The sequence below is a fragment of the Pristiophorus japonicus genome, chromosome 9 (assembly GCF_044704955.1).
Source record: "Pristiophorus japonicus isolate sPriJap1 chromosome 9, sPriJap1.hap1, whole genome shotgun sequence".
Lineage (NCBI taxonomy): Eukaryota > Metazoa > Chordata > Chondrichthyes > Pristiophoridae > Pristiophorus > Pristiophorus japonicus.
This window is the reverse complement of record NC_091985.1, coordinates 137,004,194-137,022,238: the sequence shown is the minus strand read 5'-3', so window position 1 is coordinate 137,022,238 and position 18,045 is coordinate 137,004,194. Positions and strand designations below refer to the sequence as shown.

At 43.2% G+C, this 18,045-nt stretch overlaps 1 long non-coding RNA gene across 1 annotated transcript in view; it reads right to left on the bottom strand.

Annotated features, from left to right (window-relative positions):
• Positions 1-374: 374 nt before the first annotated feature.
• LOC139272702 (uncharacterized) overlaps positions 375-18,045 on the bottom strand; it is a 40,794-nt gene continuing 23,123 nt past the window's right edge. Inside the window, exons 2-3 of the long non-coding RNA XR_011594946.1 lie at positions 6,250-6,482; positions 375-535 (exon numbers count right to left, since the gene is read on the bottom strand). This is a non-coding gene — a long non-coding RNA (uncharacterized lncRNA). The remainder of the gene's footprint in view (positions 536-6,249; positions 6,483-18,045) is intronic.

Here is an 18,045-nt window from a genome sequence, read left to right as displayed (position 1 = left end):
CGTAACCAGGGCCCATGGACCAGGGTCTTAGCATTTATCATACAATAGTCATTTTTGTGGTATAGGGGCAGGGCGAGCATGATGTGTATAGCATAGGCACTATCAGACCAAATATTCATGGGTCTATCTGAGGTCTCCATAACAGCAGTTCGAAGTGCGGCGATTTCTGCATATTGTGAAGACTGTCTGCTGCATCTTCGCTGGATGGTTCTTTCTGGCAATACCACAGCGTATCCGGTGTGAGGGGATCCTTCAATGTGATATGAGGACCCATCGATGTAGACATCTGGGGCATCCTGTATCGGTTCTTTCTGCACAGGATGGATCTCAAAGTTAATCGGGGTAATGGACATTCATGTGGGTCCCCCTCATAGATCAGAAATTGTGGCTGCAAGGTAGTGGGTTTGGAAATGGTATCAATGTCTCTTTCCATAAATTTCAATATCCATTTGCTGAGGCGCTGTGAGGAAACTTGCGAATCTCCAGGTTTCATCAGTAGTTTCAGAGATGTGTGTCCGCTGTGCAGGATTGTTGCCTGTAACCCAGTAATAAAGGTAAAGTGATGTACCGACCAGAAGACGGCCAGTAGGTGGCGCTCGTATGCGGCATATGTCTTTTCTGCCCCCTGCAGGATTCGAGACACATATGCAATGGGCTATAGTCGATCAGCTCGCATTTGGCACAGAACTGCAGTGAGGCTTTGCTCTGTGGCCCCGACCTACAAATGGAAGGGCTGCGTGGGATTAGGAGGGATCAGACATGCGGCCTGTATCACTGCAGTTTTTAATTTAGCCACGGACTGGGTGTGGATACCAGTCCATACCGGGCGTATGTCATCACTCTGCAGTTTTATTAAATCATACAGGGGCTTTGCACATTCTGCAAAGCCTGGGATAAAGTTCCTTTGGTACTCCACCAAACCCAAGAATGATTGTAGGGCTGTTTTCGAAGTGGGTAATGGCAGTTGCTGTATTATCTCTACCTTGTGAGAGTCGGGGGATGATCCCTCTGGAGAAATGGACACTCCTAGAAAGGTGACCCTTTCTTTTACTAATTGAACTTTACGGGGATTCATTTCTGTCCCGCCTGAGCCAACAATGTCAAAAGTTCGTGCAAAAGGGACAGGTGCTCCTCCATGCTGTCGGTTGCCAGCAGTCGGTTGTCTACGTACTGCAGCAAGCAGGTAGGGCGGGAAAAGTCTTTTAAAATTGCAGCCTTTCTTTTGTGGAATATCGTGGGGGCATTGTGGAACCTCTGAGGCACGCTTGTCCAGGTGTAGCTCTGGTCCTCAAATGTGAATGCAAATTTGTACTGGTCTTCCCCTTTAACAGGGATACTCCAGAATCCATTGGCGATGTCGAGGGTCGAGAAGTACTTGGAACCAGTAGGAATTTGAGATAATATGGTGGGAGTTTCTCTTACTACCAGTGAGCAGGCTGGTGTTACAGAATTTAACTTTCTGTAATCAATAGTCAGTCACCTGCTGCTATCAGGCTTTTTAACCGGCCATGTGGGTGAATTGGTCGTGAAAGTGCCTGTCCTAACAACACCCCGCTCGACTAGGGATTTTATGGTGTCTCGGATGTAAGGGTGACTCTCCCTTGGGATTTAGTGAATGAGTGGGGGGGTCCCTCAGTAGATTCCTCGCCTGCCATTTTTCCACAGTCATGCTTGCATGTGGCAAACATCGCTGGGTGTTTCCGAATTAATTTCGCCACAGCTTCATTTTCACTCCCTGGAGCGTCATACTCAGATGGCTTTTTAATAGCAAAAACCGAGTGAGCATCTGAAATTTCTATCACTCCTGCCTTATCTCCTAATCCCATCCAAACACAGTCCTAATTATAATCGATCACCAAGCCATACTAATCTAACACATCAGTCCCTAAAATTCCCCTTCCGTCGGGGGTGGTCATCAGCATAGGTGCTGGGACCTTATAGGTGAGGCCTCCCAACTGAAGTTCAGTGGCCTTCCCTGTATACGCGGTGGTTGTATCACCGTTATACTCTTTAAGGGTCATATAACTCTTGCCCGCCGCTGCATGGTGTTCAGGGAATGGGGTGTGGATGATGGTAACGGCTGAGCCAGTATCGATAAGCATAATCTGTTGCCTGCCTCCTTTTAAGACAACAAGGACTACTGGTCTCCTGCTACCATCACATCGGCACCCCACTTCCGACCAATCTTTGGGGGGCCGAACCCTGTCATAGGGTGGATCCTTGAATGGGTCTCTCTAATGAGTGTGCAATGTCGATTACGTGCACCAGTAAATAATTTTGCATTCTCCCCGTGGCAATTTGGGTTTGTATAAGGGTTATCAATTTATCCAATCATTAATCTTTCCCAGAGGGCTTGGATTCATACCTTGGGAGGTATCTATGCGTTGCAACATGGTTCAGTGCTGGTCTGGGTCTGTTGCAGTCTTTTACAATTAAAGCACTGTCCCTTAAAGGGATAGTTTCGAGATCACTCCACCATTGACACTGGTTTATTTGCAGTTGGTGGTGACTTTCCCTTTAACTGGTCTTTTACCATCTCCCAGGCTATTTAAGCATTGGCCTCTATATCTGTCCACTGATTGTTGGGCCTCATAGCTATGCCCAGGGTGGTTTTAACTAAAGGGTGGAATTGGGTCAGGAACATCGATTTAAATTGTTGCCGATTCTTTCCTACTGTAGCATTTGCAGGTGCCTGGTTCTGCATACGTTGATAGATATTGTACAGGCGATTACTGAAAGCTCCAGGGGTCTCTTCTGTACGCTGCTTGGTCTGATTAAGCAGAGCCACTAAGTTCAAGTTTTGGATCCCTAAATGGTTTAGGATCTCGGTCATGACAGCATCTGCCACTGCACCAGGCTGGAGGACTGCGTCTGGCAGATTATCTTTTAGGGGAGTGGAACAGGCCAAGAAGAGGACTCGTGTTAAGTCTCTCTCTTCCAACTCGAGGTGACCCCTCCTGAAATTTGCCCACCTCCTATTAACTTCCAGTGGGTCGTCCCCATCATTAATGGGCCCCAACTAGTGGCTACACGCCGTGGCGTAAACGGCAGATATGGGCCGTGAGTCGGTATGGTTACTGGTGATGTGGCCGTGCGCATTACATCGTGAAGAAGTGGTTACTACGGCTACGATTGGCTCTTGTGTCTCCAAGGTATCCCATTCTACACCACTCTCCTGGGGATTATACTGACTTCCTTCCTCATCCCAATCTGTTTCCCCCTTTTCCCCTTCTGCTGTCTCTGTTATGGCTCCCCGTGTTACTGCGGATACCAGGGCCTGCTGCTCCCCTAACTTACTTTTTAGCCTCGCTATTTCTAGTTGGCACTGGGAGTGATCTGACTCCCTATGTGGCTTCTTAATGACTTCTCTTAATGCACCACTCGCATCTTGTATCTCTTGCTGGAGCATCAATTTTACCAATTTATATTTTTATAACTCTAATTTGTTTTCATTTGCTTCAACAATAGCTGCGGTGGCATTTAAGTTTGAAAGGCTTTATTGCTGTCGCAATGAACCTGCCTGTTCGACCCCTCTTTCTAATTGCCTAATACTGGCCAATATCTTGTCTTAAATGCTGTATTTTTCCCTGTATTGCTTCACAAGTTGGAGGCCTTCTTGCTTTTGCTGTTTTATGCCTTCAATCTCTCTTTTTTTTAAACTGAATCTCTTTTACTTGCACTTCTTTCAAATCTTGTATCACTTTGGCGTCTTGCCCATTAATTCCTCATCTCTCCTGGCACAATAAAAAACGCTAAATGCCACGAGACCGTTTGCCCGTTTTGATCTCAGCTCTCCCCTATTTACCCTTTCCTGTATAATGCTCACCATCTCACCAAATGATGCAGGTCTACCCTTGTGCTGTGCCTGTGCCCTTAACTCTTCTGCGTCTTGTATCGGGAGCTTTTTGGACAACCTCTCCTGATAAACTAGTTCAACTTACTTTTTATTGTTGGCTTTCTGTCCATGACCGATCCTTTCATCCTGTGTCTTTTGAATATCACTACTGGTGGGTCTCCACTTAAACAGTTCCAACCCACCCCACTTAAACAGTTACAACTATCGAGACGACTGCTCCCCCAAGACCCAACTCCCGATCCGTTTAATTGTTTCAATTATAATCGCAACACAGGTTAGAATCGCAACTCCCGAGATTTTCAATTGTTCAAAATAATCATCAAAAAGCTGTCTCGCCAAGTGCCCGCATTCTCCACCAATTTTGTAGGATTGCTCTGGGCTTACATTTGACTGTGAGATGATTCTTTCAGAACAATTGGCACAGTTTATTAAAAACACATACATGCATTTAACAGCAGTCGTCAAATATCCTATAGATCTACCTTAGTTACAACAGAGATACAATGAGGTTATAATATAAAGCGATATATGTTACGCCCCTTTTGCTGGCTGGTTTGAACACATGGCATGCTGATTTGGCTTGTCTTCAACAGGAGGTCTTTTGCCATGTGTCCAGCAGTGAGAGAAGAGAGAAAAAATTTCCTGGCTTGCGTTTTTTATATTGCTCAAGGCCATTGTCCCATCGAAAGCCTCATGATTGGATCTTGGCTCCAGGCAGCTCCTTATTGGCTCTGCTCACACATGTGGCTGTCTGGAGGCCAATACACAAAAACCATGCAGCATCACTGTGGGGGCTTTCATTTTGTTTCTTACAAAACTTAGCCCATGCTGACAATCTGTGGGCTTCCATTTTATCTCAACACAAACAGGCCTTTCCGTTAATCTACACTTTTAACATTTATACATACACATAATCAATTTTAATCATGAATAAACACTTTTATTCTTACACTATATACTTATAAGTAGGATATCCATCAGAGTCTGATTTATCTTCAATCTAGGTTAGATCTCAGCACTGAATACCGAATAATTGCTGAAAACAGTTCATATTTATATACCTCAAAGACAGTTCATAAGTAAAGTCAAATGACTTGCCTTGAACCTATCAATTCTGAGATTATTGTCATGTGATCGTATGCTATTACACCAGTAGATGGCGGTGCTGCATCACATTACTTCAACAACAACAACTTATATTTAAATAGCAAAACATCCCAAGGCGCTTCACAGGAGTATTAACAAACAAAATTTGACACTGAGCCACATAAGGAGACATTAGGGTAGAGTTTGATCAAAGAGTTAGGTTTTAAGGAGTGACTTAAAGGAGGAAAATGAGGTAGAGAGGCGGTAAAGTTTAGATAGAGAATTCAAGCAGTTGAAGGCACAGTTGCCAATGGTGGAGTGATTAAAATTGTAATTGGATAAGATGCCAATTTTTGGAGGACGTAGATATCTCGGTGGATTGTAGGGCTGCAGGAGGTTACAGAGATAGGACGGGACGAGCCTATGGAGGGATTTGATAACAAGGATGAGAATTTTAAGATCGAGACGTTGCTTAACTGGGAGCCAATGTAGATCAGCAAGCACAGGGTTGCTGGGTGAGTGTGGCTTGGTGTAAGTTAGGACATGGGCAGCAGAGTTTTAGGTGACCTCAAGTTTATGGAGATTGGAAGTCGGGAGGCTAGCAAGAAAGCTTTGGAATAGTCAAGTCTAGACGTAACAACGGCATGAATGAGGGTTTCAGCAGCATAAGCTGAGGCATCATTGCCAGTAGGATATGGAAGGCATTTCTTACCAGTAAAAGATCAAACAATTTTGCATAGTTATAAACATTACACTCTTTCCAAGATAATAGCAAGCTAACCCAGACATGTTAGGGTAGATTCTGATTTTGTGCAATGGTGAAGGCGAATTAGCAGCCTGCTTTACATCTCTGAAGATTTTTATTTCCATTGAAGTCAAAATCATGTGACTCTTTTTCCCTGTACTCTTTGATTATTGGCAGGAAGTGGAAAGATAAGGGCACTGGCTCCTTCCCTGCTCTGTGAATTGTCAGTAGACCCGTCAACCGAACTGATTGACTTCCCTCCCAAGCATATATTCTCATCAGACACCTTCTGCTGGAAACATCCTGGCTGCAATACACGTGAATGCTCACTGGAATCTCTAACCTAACTTTCATTGGCCAAAATACTCTGGCTCAGATCCAAATCTACATTTCCCAGCTCTGTTGTGCTGTGAATTTAGTCCCTCGAGATCTACATTTAACTTAATAGGAACAATTTTGCCATTAATGACACCCTGCTGTCCCTGTACTGGCATAATTAGAATTCTCCAAACTTGACCTTGCATTATAACCAGCCATCCGAGATGTACAGAAAGTAACATACCTGACAGATCAGTTCATTCTTCCTCCTTCCCTTTAGGGATACTTCTGACTTCTCCTCGCCTCAATAGCAGAGTTCAAGATTTGAAACTCAACACAAGGGAATCATGTCTGTGAATCCGTGTCTTACCACTCTGAGTACATTGAGTTGGAGCTGCAGGAGGTCGTCTCACGAGGCTGCCAACCCACTTTGCAGCTGCTGAAAATCCAGGGTTAAAATGTCGGCGGGTCTTATATCTTTAGAAAAAATTGTAATATGTTGTACATTTTTCACTAAATCAGCTCCACAGATGTAATGACAGAATGTTTTCCGTTTTCTTGCACAGACTTGTCATTAATTGTACATCAATAATTATAAATAATAAGCTGAAGTTTTAACGAACTGATACACGGGCCACGATTTTGCCTATGTCGGTGGCGGGTTCCAGCCCTGCTTGTCTCCAACCCGGCCTCCGACACAACTTTCCATGATTGGGCTTGTTAAGCCTCGCCCTGCGAGGGTCCTGGCTGATTGAAGGAAGTGGGTCTGAAGATGTCATTTGATGATGCTTCATCAGCCGGTTTCCTTAAAGTGACCATGCGCAAACTTTATTTTGGCAGTTGTGCTATCAGTGTTCTACATCATTGAGATGTTGCAAACACTGACAAGCACTGCACAAAGATGTCCGGCTGCACCCAGGCTCGTCCACAACTCCGTCCAGATGATTATGGAGGGAGTCACATCATGCAGGGAGGTTCTCTTCCCTTCTAATGGATGGACGAGACCTCCCCAGTAGACCAAAGCCGTCTCGTTGCACATTGCACAGGAGGACACAAGCAGTCATGTGGTCAGGAGGACCAAATCTTTCAATGATCTCAGTAGATCACGAAATATTACTGCAAAGCCACACTCAACCTCATCCTGCTGTGCCACTCATCATATCCCCATCACTCTGCCTTCCCTACCCTATTCTTGCACATTCTTACTCACACCAACTTACCTTGCACCTCCACCCATCCCTTTCTATCTACATTACCACTTCCCCATCACACTAGCCACACTCACTCTCGTCCTAATCCTATCATACCAACTAACAACATCCAAGGTAGGCACTTGTGTGTTTTATGCAATGTTCATGTGAAGTTTCTGTTAATGTGCATTGAAACCTTTATTTTCAACACTTTGCATTCTCAGACAGATTTGTGTGCATCTTTGGAAGTGACTTGGTGAGTTGCAGTGAATGGTGAGACATAACAGTACCACGCTCAATGGTCATCAGTATGAAAGGAATGGGTTGGGCATTGTAGAAACATAGAAACATAGAAAATAGGTGCAGGAGTAGGCCATTCGGCCCTTCTAGCCTGCACCGCCATTCAATGAGTTCATGGCTGAACATTCAACTTCAGTACCCCATTCCTGCTTTCTCGCCATACCCCTTGATCCCCCTAGTAGTAAGGACCTCATCTAACTCCTTTTTGAATATATTTAGTGAATTGGCCTCAACAACTTTCTGTGGTAGAGAATTCCACAGGTTCACCACTCTCTGGGTGAAGAAGTTCCTCCGCATCTCGGTCCTAGGGATGCTTTATGTGTTGGTATGGGTTGGTGCCAACCTGGCACATCATGTGGCAGCCAGGATTTACAGCATCAAATGAAGTAAATCTGACCATGCTCCCAGGCAGCAATGTGGTTGGATGCTGATGGCCTCTGTTCTGTGCAGCATCAGGTGATTAAAGAAAAGGTTGCTGTTGTTGGTGGTGCTGCTGGTGTGCCTGATGATGCGGGTGTTGGGGATGATTGTGGTCAGATTCTGAAGACCAAGGTGAGAGAGTATAAAGTGCACCTGTGCTGATGGAATAGATGGCAGGTGAAGTAGATGACAGAAGCGATCTGTCAATGGTGAGAGAGGTAATGAGGTCAGACTGGATGGGGACCTGTGTAAAGACTTGCAGCATCCTGAATCTGTAGTGAAAATGTAGTTTAGAGAAGCTAATGGTTAAGGGAACATTTCTCAATCAGCTGGGAGCTTTGACCAGACGTTTGTATCGGTCTGACATTTTGTATCGGTCTTCACGGTAGAAGACACTAAAAACATCCCAATAGTGGATAATCAAGGGGCTATAGGGAGGGAGGAAGTTAGTACAATCACTATCACTAATGAAGTAAAATAATGGGACTAAAGGCAGACAAGTCCCCTGGACCTGATGCTTTATATCCCAGGGTCTTAAAGGAAGTATCTGCAGAGATAGTAGATGCATTGGTTGTAATCTACCAAAATTCCCTGGATTCTTGGGCGGTCCCAGCGGATTGGAAAACTGCAAATATAACGCCCTTATTTAAAAAAGGAGGCAGACAAAAAGCAGGAAACTATAGACCAGTTAGCCTAACATCTGGCATTGGGAAAATACTGGAGTCCATTATTAAGGAAGCAGTAGCGGAACATTTGGAAAAGCATGATTCAAAGTGAGTGGGAACAAATTTGGCAGATGGAGTATAATGTGAGAAAATGTGAAGTTATCCACTTTGACAGAAATAATAGAAAAGCAAATTATAATTTAAATGGAGAAAAATTGCAAAGTGCTGCGGTACAGAAAGACCTGGGGGCCCTTGTACATCAAACACAAAAAGTTAGTTTGCAGTACAGCAAGTGATCAGGAAGGCAAATGGAATGTTGGCCTTAATTGCAAGGGGGATAGATTATAAAAGCAGAGAATCCTGCTACAACTGTACAGGTTATTGGTGAGGCCACACCTGGAGTACAGTTTTGGTCTCCGCAATTAAGGAAGGATATACTTGCATTGGAGACAGTTCAGAGCAGGTTCACTAGGTTGATTCCGGAGATGGGGGGGCGGGGTTGACTTATGAAGATAGATTAAGTAGGTTGGGCCTATACACATTAGAGTTCAGAAGAATGTGAGGTGATCTTATTGAAACATATAAGATAATGAGGGGGCTCGACAAGGTGGATGCAGAGAGGATATTTCCACTAAAACTAGGGCACATAGTCTCAGAATAAGGGGCTGTCCATTTAAAACTGAGATGAGAAGAAATTTCTTATCTCAGAGGTTTGTAAATCTATGGAATTCTCTGCCCCAGAGAGCTGTGGAGGTTGGGTCATTGAATATATTTAAGGCGGAGATAAACAGATTTTTGAGAGATAAGGGAGTAAAGGGTTATGGGGAGCAGGCAGGGAAGTGGAGCTGAGTCCATGATCAAGTCAGCCATGACCTTATTGAATGGTGGAGCAGGCTCGAGGGGCCAAATGGCCTACTCCTGCTCCTATTTCTTATGTTCTTATGTTCTTATTTGAAGCTGTCAACTCAACAGCTGATTCAATGGTCAGTGAACTCCCACCTCAACTTCACAGACAAGGTCTAGGCACAGCGGGAAACCACTGGGTGATGTGTCAAATTCAAAAAGCTGGGGGAAAAAAAGCATTGTTAAGTGGTTGTAAACAAGCCACTAATGATTTGAATTAGGTTGCCCACTGCTGCCTGTTGGGTCTACTCAGCGCTGGCAGACCCAACATCAGGAAATGCAGGTGTGCCCGTTTTGACAGGGAGTTCCCGACCCACTGTCAGTCATTTTAATTGTCACTGCTGAACTGCCACCAATCGGGTCCGCTGAGCGTCAGCAAAATAACAGCCATGAAGTCTACAAATAGAGCCATTCCATCACGCTGCCACACATGACCATCAATATAGTCACATACACTCAGCAGATAGCTTTTTAAAAAATTTTTCCCTCCTAGCTGTAACTTCATCCTTACTTACATTGGAATCTTGGGCAGTTTACAACAGCTCCTCCACTACACCCTTTTTATTCCTCAGTTTTCTCACTGCGTGACATCAGGGTCATTAATTCTTCAAAATCACTTTAAATGGACATAGTGTAAAAAGGAAATTATCTGTTTTTTGGCATGTTCTTTATTGTTGAGGGGGGAAAGAGAAACACCAGAAGAGCTTCCACATCATTTTCATCACAACAATGTCACAAGCAAGTGATGCATTGCCACATAATGGCTATAGCACAAGAACAACAACATAATAGCTTGCACTTATATGTACCTGGGGCTTAATTCAAAACCAGCAAGTAGTTACTTAATTTGTTTGGAAACAGAAGGAAACAAAGTTTTGACGAAAACATTTTCACTGCGGGTGCCGTCACTTTATCGGCCATTGTTTCAACCAGTGGAAAATGGGTTATCGGTACAGCTGAATTATATAAGAGACCATTGAAGCTATCTGACATGGCTTTTAGCTATCTAAAGCAAAGATGACGATAATTCACCTGCAGACAAAGCGGGTGGATTTTAGTAACTAGCTTCATCTCATAGGTTGTACTTGAAGGGTGAAGATGTGACAATTCATTTCAACGTATTCAAAAATGTAAAGTATCCCAACTGTATGTAAACTTTCATGTTAAAAAATAATTGTTGACATAACTGTGACAGTCACAACATTGACATTGGAACAGCATAAAAATGCTGCATTTAGTAAATAATTAATTTCTCATCTCATGTAGTTATAGGAGAAAATATACCTTTGGCAAAACTAGACTGACAAATCTAATCGGGCTTGTTTTGAATGGAGCCTCAGGAGTTTGCTGCACTATAACCATTATGTTGTCAATCGATTGCTGTATTAATTGCTTCCTTGTAATGTGTAAAGAATGAAACACATTTTGTTAGGCTTACACTCACAAACAGTGGTGTTGTGTTGAACCCTCAGTATTCTACGGTTAATAGGTTAATACGGTAATACACTTTAGAAAGAAAATGAACAGTTCCATACAGAAGGAGATATATTCCTGACAGAAATTCTCACCAAGTCCCAGTTCATGTTCTAGAAATAGACTAATATTCAATCAGCAATGCAGTAGCTCTGTTACAATTCTTTATACATTGGCATTTATTTCTAATGAAGCCATATGCTGTGTTCTTGTTCTGTTGGATGTTTTTTAAATTAGATTCCATCCAGAAAAACAAGAATGCAGCATTAGTTTAAGTCTTTCACATTTATTTTAATTCAATGCTTATTTATCAATCCATCAGTATCCTCGGGACAACCAATTAAATGCAATCAGGCCCTGGCTGATTCACAGGGGAACTGATCTGCTGACATTAATTTATCTGTACTACTTTCCTTTTAACATATCCATTTTTCACTGAAATGTCTTGGTAATAGAATGTGAGGACCTTGATTACCAGAAAGTGCCAATTATAAAAAAACAATCTATAAGTTTGGAGCTCGTAAATTTCTTCAGCAAGAATTTTTTTGTCAGACGATGATCTATTACATAGGATTACATAGGATATACGGCATTTATGCTCTACTCGAGCCTCCTGTCATCTTCACTCAGCTAATTCTGTCAGCATAACTCTCTATTCCCTTGTCCCTCATATGATTGTCTAACCTCCCCTTAAATGCATCTATACTATTCACTTCAACTGCTTCCTGTGGTAATGGTTTCCATATTCTCACCGCTCTTTGGGTACAGAAGTTCCTTCTGAATTCCGTATTTGATTTCTTGGCAACTATCTTGTATTGATGGCCTCTATTTATGCTCTTCCCCACAAGTGGAAACATTCTCTCTGTATGCAGTCAATCAAAACATTTCAGAATTTTAAAGACTTCTATTAGGTCACCTCTCAGCCTTCTTTTTCAAGTGAAAAGGGACCCAGCCTGTTCATCCTTTCCTGATAGGTATACCCTTGCATTTCTGGTATCATCCTTGTAAATCTTCTCTGCACCCTCTCCAGTGCCTCTATATCCTTTCTATAATATGGCGACCAGAATTGTACACAGTACCATGGAATGATTTGTTTCTATAAATGAAGCTTGGAGAATATATTCATGATGTTAGTAAGTTATATTATAAAATTCAAGATGTGCAAAATTAGTGTACAAATATTTTAATACATTCATATAAAATTCCTTTGACTATTATTTGAACCGATGTGTGATCCTGCTTGTTTACTAATATAATTTCAATGTGAATTATACTTAATTTGCATATATCAATATGAGTGAGAGCTCATGAAACATTAAGGGGGAGAAATTGCCCAGCGCCCGATTGGGGGCGGTAACCTGCTCAGGGTGGGACTTCCTGTGCCCAGAGCGGAAGTCCCACCCTGGCCGCGAAATTGCCCTTCCCGCCCCTCAGAGGAAGTGGAGCTCAATCTCTTGCTTTCCACTTCCTCTTGGGCCGGGTCCAGTGGCGCTAATGGGGCACGATCGGCAGCGCTACACAGATGCGTAGTGCTGATGCGTTTCAACGCCCCTCCCCTTCACTTAAAGGGGAGGGCCGCTGCGCACTCTGCACAGCCTCTGATGGCCTGTACTAGGCCACCAGGGCAGCACGCTACCGGGGCCGCAGCCCGGCACAAAAAAAAGAGTGCTGGGCTGCACGATGGCAGCCCGGACCACGCAAGAGGCCAAGAATTCGGGCCGACTGATGAGTCGGCAAAACCGCCAAGATGGCGGCACGGGGCGCACGTGACTTTAACTTCCTCTTTAACTTCCGCCCCACGAGCGGATGTTGGCCCAGTTCGTGACCCGCGAGGCTGGCACTGACAACGCTCGCACCAGCCTCGCGGTTTGGCATGCGGTGCTAAGGGGTCGCCACGCACAGTGATGACATCATCGCTGGTTGCGCGGCGGCCCGGGGCACTACCTGCACCTCCGCTAACTCCTGCGCAATTCTGCAGAAGCAGGTAGCGTCTCCTCAGCGCCCGTCGGAGGTTCTAACGGGCGTTGCAAAAAGGGACAACTTCAACCCCTAAGTCTGTTTTCATAAAACATTTTTGCTAATGCAGCAAAGGTAATTTTTTTCTCCTGAGGATTTATATTTCCTATCGGGCTGATTCCTTAATCCCACACACCGGGACAGCAGGAGCACAACTGCAACAGAGCGAGCGGAAAATTGAAGGTGGAGGCCCAACACCAATTTCTCTCAAGAATACAATTTCCTCAGCTCTTCCACTATCGGAGTTGGAGTACCTGCGCCCATTTCATGCACATAGCCCATTAAGACCCCAGATTTAATTTAAAAACATGTTTAAATGAGCACCACTCACAACTCTCTGGAATGGCCCCAGGTCTGCTCTTTCACTTTGTGAATGTCCATTTTGAATGGGTACCAAGCAGGCTCCTTGGCATAAGAGTCTTTGAATAGCCTTTGGAAGGGCTTTTTGTAATGTTTGCAGTCATTTTTTGTCCACTCCTTAAGGTAAACGCAGTTGTAAAGCACCTCCATTTCAAAGCTTGCCTCCTCCTCTGCCATTCTGATGTAACTATTTACACCTCCTCTCAACCATCTTTTGTCCCATTACCACCTTTGCCTTGCACCATCATTCCTTTTTTCATTTAATCACTCCTGCCTTCCACCCTATCACGAACTTTCCCTTTAGAACACAGGAACAGGAGGAGGCCATTCAGCCCCTTGAACCTGTTCTGCCATTCAATGAGATCATGGCTGATCTACGACCTAACTCCATATACCCACCTTTGGCCCATATCCCTCAATACCTTTGGTTAACAGAAAGCTATCAATCTCAGATTTAAAATTAACAATTGATCTAGCATCAATTGTCATTGGTGGAAGAGAGTTCCCTTGGTATGTAGAAGTGTTTCCTAATTTCACTCCTGAAAGGTCTAGCTCTAATTTTTAGACAATGCCGCCTAGTTCTAGACTCCCATCCAGCGGAAATAAGTTCTCTCTCTCTACCCTATCTGTTCCCTTAATATCTTGAAAACTTCAATCAGATCACTCACATTTCCCTGAATCTGTACTTGATTATAAACTGTTAAATCTCTAACTTCCTCCAGTTCTAATGAAAGATCATGAGCCTGAAACTTTGGGGGTAATCTTAATCCCCAAAAATGGGTGGGTTGGGTCAGGTGGGATGTTAAATGATAGAAAATCTCAAACCGGAATCCAACCTGCCTCGAGCAAACCCACTTCCAGTTTTAATGGAATCGGGACGGAGGGGGGGGGGGGGGGTAGGCAACCAATCCACTCCCAGAGGTGGGCTGCTCATTTAAATATTTTAATGAGGCTACTTGCCTCAGATTTTATCTCAATTCCAGCTTCTGGCTGGGTTTCTTGGGCTTTGGGAAACCCAGCCCTAAATGGAGGTGAAGACTGCTGGATGGAACAGGGACATGCTTTTCCAGCACTGCTTGTGGGCTAGGAGGAGCAGGAGTGCTTCCTCCAAACCTCAAGCAAATCTTTTTCCTAATGTACGCGATCACCAATCTACCCACTGCCCCCCACGCCAGCGATCACCAACCCCCCACGCGATCACCGACCCCATCTCTGCCCTTATCTCTCCACGATCTCCCAATCAGTGCCTCCGATCTCTCTCTGACCCCTGCGATCATCCACTGAGCCTCCAAATCAGGCTGTACCCATTCCCCCCTTGCAATCTCTAACCCAAGCAGCAGGAAACCTACCTGTTTCTGGGCTGCGGCGCCACCTGCAACATTCCCAACCCGACAGGGAGCCAAGCGTGTCAATCAGGCTGGAATTTGGACAGGGGAACCTGTTAAAAAAGAACCATGCCACTGTGGAGTTAAAACTTCCAAGTTTCCTGATCCGAACTTGAAAATTCCACCCCAACAATATCAGGACCTTTAACTCTTCTTCTCTCTCCTCAGAAGTTCATGACCTGCCAAGTTTTTCCAGCATTTTTATTTTTATTTCAGATTTCCACAGTATTTTGTGTTTGTTTTACCTTAAAAGGATTTCCTTTCTGCACAATATGACTTTTCAGATAAACTTTCCTATTGTCGGATTAATCAAAATATCTGGTGAATTAACATCCAGTTAGGTTCGTATAGAATTATGCATATCCTTTTCTGATCTGGCATAAGATCTGATGATTTAAGTTTGCTTTATGCCATGTGGTTAACCTGAACAAAACCTTAAAGAGTAAATCGGCCAATCTATTGATGTCTGAGTACATAATCTATAGCAGTGGTGAAGAGGGAGGGACAAGGTTGTTGTAAGGTTAATCTACGGATAGGGTGCAGATGATTAAAACTATGTTCAAATGTTTTTTTTCAACTAATTTATAATAAATGACAAAGCTAATCAAAAAAAAATCCAACGGCTACAGCTATTGAGGTGACTCACTCTAAATCAATGCTTTGGTTTAAACAATCATCTTTGGAACATGATTTTTTTTCCCCCCATTAAATGCTGATCTGGTCACTGCCGTAGTTAAGAAGAACAAATTAAATTTGAGTTTTTATGTTCCCTCCAATTGCTGCATTCGTCTTTGTCCTCGGGATTTTCAGTTTGTTGACGCAGTTTGTGAACTTTTTGTGAGGAAACAAATATATTCATGACAAAGAATAAACAAGAAATACCAATCTTTGATTTTTATCAGTGTTAAGGCAGTGTTGTAAAGTTGAAAACTCTACTGGATTTCATTTTAATGTCTCTTCCATCTGTTTAACCCCCAAAAGTTCCTTAAGTGATGAGGTACATGTATAAACTTTTTAAAATATAAAGACGATCACCAATTAGATGCTTTGTATATTTAATGAACCCCAAATGAAGGAATTTCATTGTACATTAAATTTTTATCCTAAAGTACCAGACTGGTGATAAATATTTAAAGGTTGCTTATATAACATTTTTGCTCTTAAAATAACTTTGTTGAAAAGTACTGCAGAAAGGCTTTGAATGCAAAAGGATTCTGCACATAGTATTGATTTATTATAATGGATTTGTAGAGATCATTAGGAATCTTACACTTCGTCAATAAATTATGGGATATAAAAATGCATTTCCTACTGACGACTGGCCAAGTTATTATTGTGTGTTCCAACTGTCTGCGTCCAAGTTTTAAATAAGGAATCCATTTCAGGAAAAGGAACTTGCTAAATCTCTGGGAAAGACACAAACTTGTCCGACTTTCATGCAACCTTACAGCCCACCTATGTCATCTTTTATGACTCTGACTTAGATATTCTAAAATGAAGCTTGTTCGAGATAGTGAAGGGAACTATTTAGAAGTAGAGAGGTAGTGAGGTACCCCTTCTGAGGGAACAAGTGTGAGTTGCCATAAGACTCTCCCCCACCCCCAGCCCCAACCCTCCCTGTTTAGTTACAGACCACTGGAAAGGTTTTAAATTAGCAGAGATTTAAAATTCCCATCCACAAATCTTATACCCAAGCTGTTGCTTCATTCATCAACAGCATCTTCCTGTGATTTTGCAGTGAGATAAAGGCCTGTGGAACAATGTGGCCTGCTCCTCTGTTGCCCATGTCCTAACTCACACCAAGTCCCGCTCACCCATTACCCCTGTGCTCGCTGACCTACATTGGCTTCGGGTTAAGCAACGCCTCGATTTCAAAATTCTCATCCTTATTTTCAAATCCCTCCATGGCCTCGTCCCTCCCTATCTCTGTAGTCTCTTCCAGTCTCACAACCCCCCAAGATGGCTGCGCTCCTCTAATTCTGCCCTCTTGAGCATCCTTGATTATAATCGCTCAACCATTGGTGGCCGTGCCTTCTGTTGCCTAGGCCCTAAGCTCTGGAATTCTCTGCCTAAACCTCTCTATCTCTCTTTCCTGCTTCAAGAAGCTCCATAAAACATATCTCTTTGAACAAGCTTTTGGTCACCTGTGCTAATTTCTACTTATGCGGCTCGGTGTCAAATATTTAATCTCATAATGCTTCTGTGAAGCGCCTTGCGACGTTTCACTATGTTAAAGGGGTATCTGACAATTCGGAAAGATAGACAAGAAGGGAAAGGAGGTGGGGTAGCTCTGTTAATAAAGGATAATATCAGGGCAGTTGTGAGAGACGATATTGGCTCCAATGAACAAAATGTTAAATCATTGTGGGTGGAGATTAGAGTTGTAAGGGGAAAAAGTCACTGGTGGGCGTAGTTTATAGGCCCCCAAATAATAACTTCACGGTGGGGCGGGCAATAATCAAGGGAATAATGGAGGCATGTGAAAAAGGAACGGCAGTAATCATGGGGGATTTTAACCTACATATCGATTGGTCAAAACAAATCGCACGGGGTAGCCTTGAGAAGGAATTCATAGAATGCATACGGGATTGTTTCTTAGAACAGTATGTTACAGAACGTACAAGAGAGCAAGTTATCTTAGATCTGGTCCTGTGTAATGAGACAGGAATAATAAACGATCTCCTAGTTAAAGATCCTCTCGGAATGAGTGATCACAGTATGGTTGAATTTGTAATACAGATTGAGGGTGAGGAAGTAGTGACTCAAACGAGCGTACTATGCTTAAACAAAGGGGACTACAGTGGGATGAGGGCAGAGTTAGCTAAAGTAGACTGGGAACACAGACTAAACGGTGGCACAATTGAGGAACAGTGGAGGACTTTTAAGGAGCTCTTTCATAATGCTCAACAAAAATATATTCCAGTAAAAAAGAAGGGCGGTAAGAGAAGGGATAACCAGCCATGGATAACCAAGGAAATAAAGGAGAGTATCAAATTAAAAACTAATGCGTATAAGGTGGCCAAGGTTAGTGGGAAACTAGAAGATTGGGAAAATTTTAAATGACAGCAAAGAATGACGAAGAAAGCAATAAAGAAAGGAAGGATAGATTACGAAAGTAAACTTGCGCAAAACAAAAACAGATAGTAAAAGCTTTTACCGATATATAAAACGGAAAAGAGTGACTAAAGTAAATGTTGGTCCCTGAGAAGATGAGAAGGGGGATTTAATAATGAGAAATGTGGAAATGGCTGAGACCTTAAACAATTATTTTGCTTCGGTCTTCACAGTGGAAGACACAAAAACCATGCCAAAAATTGCTGGTCACGGG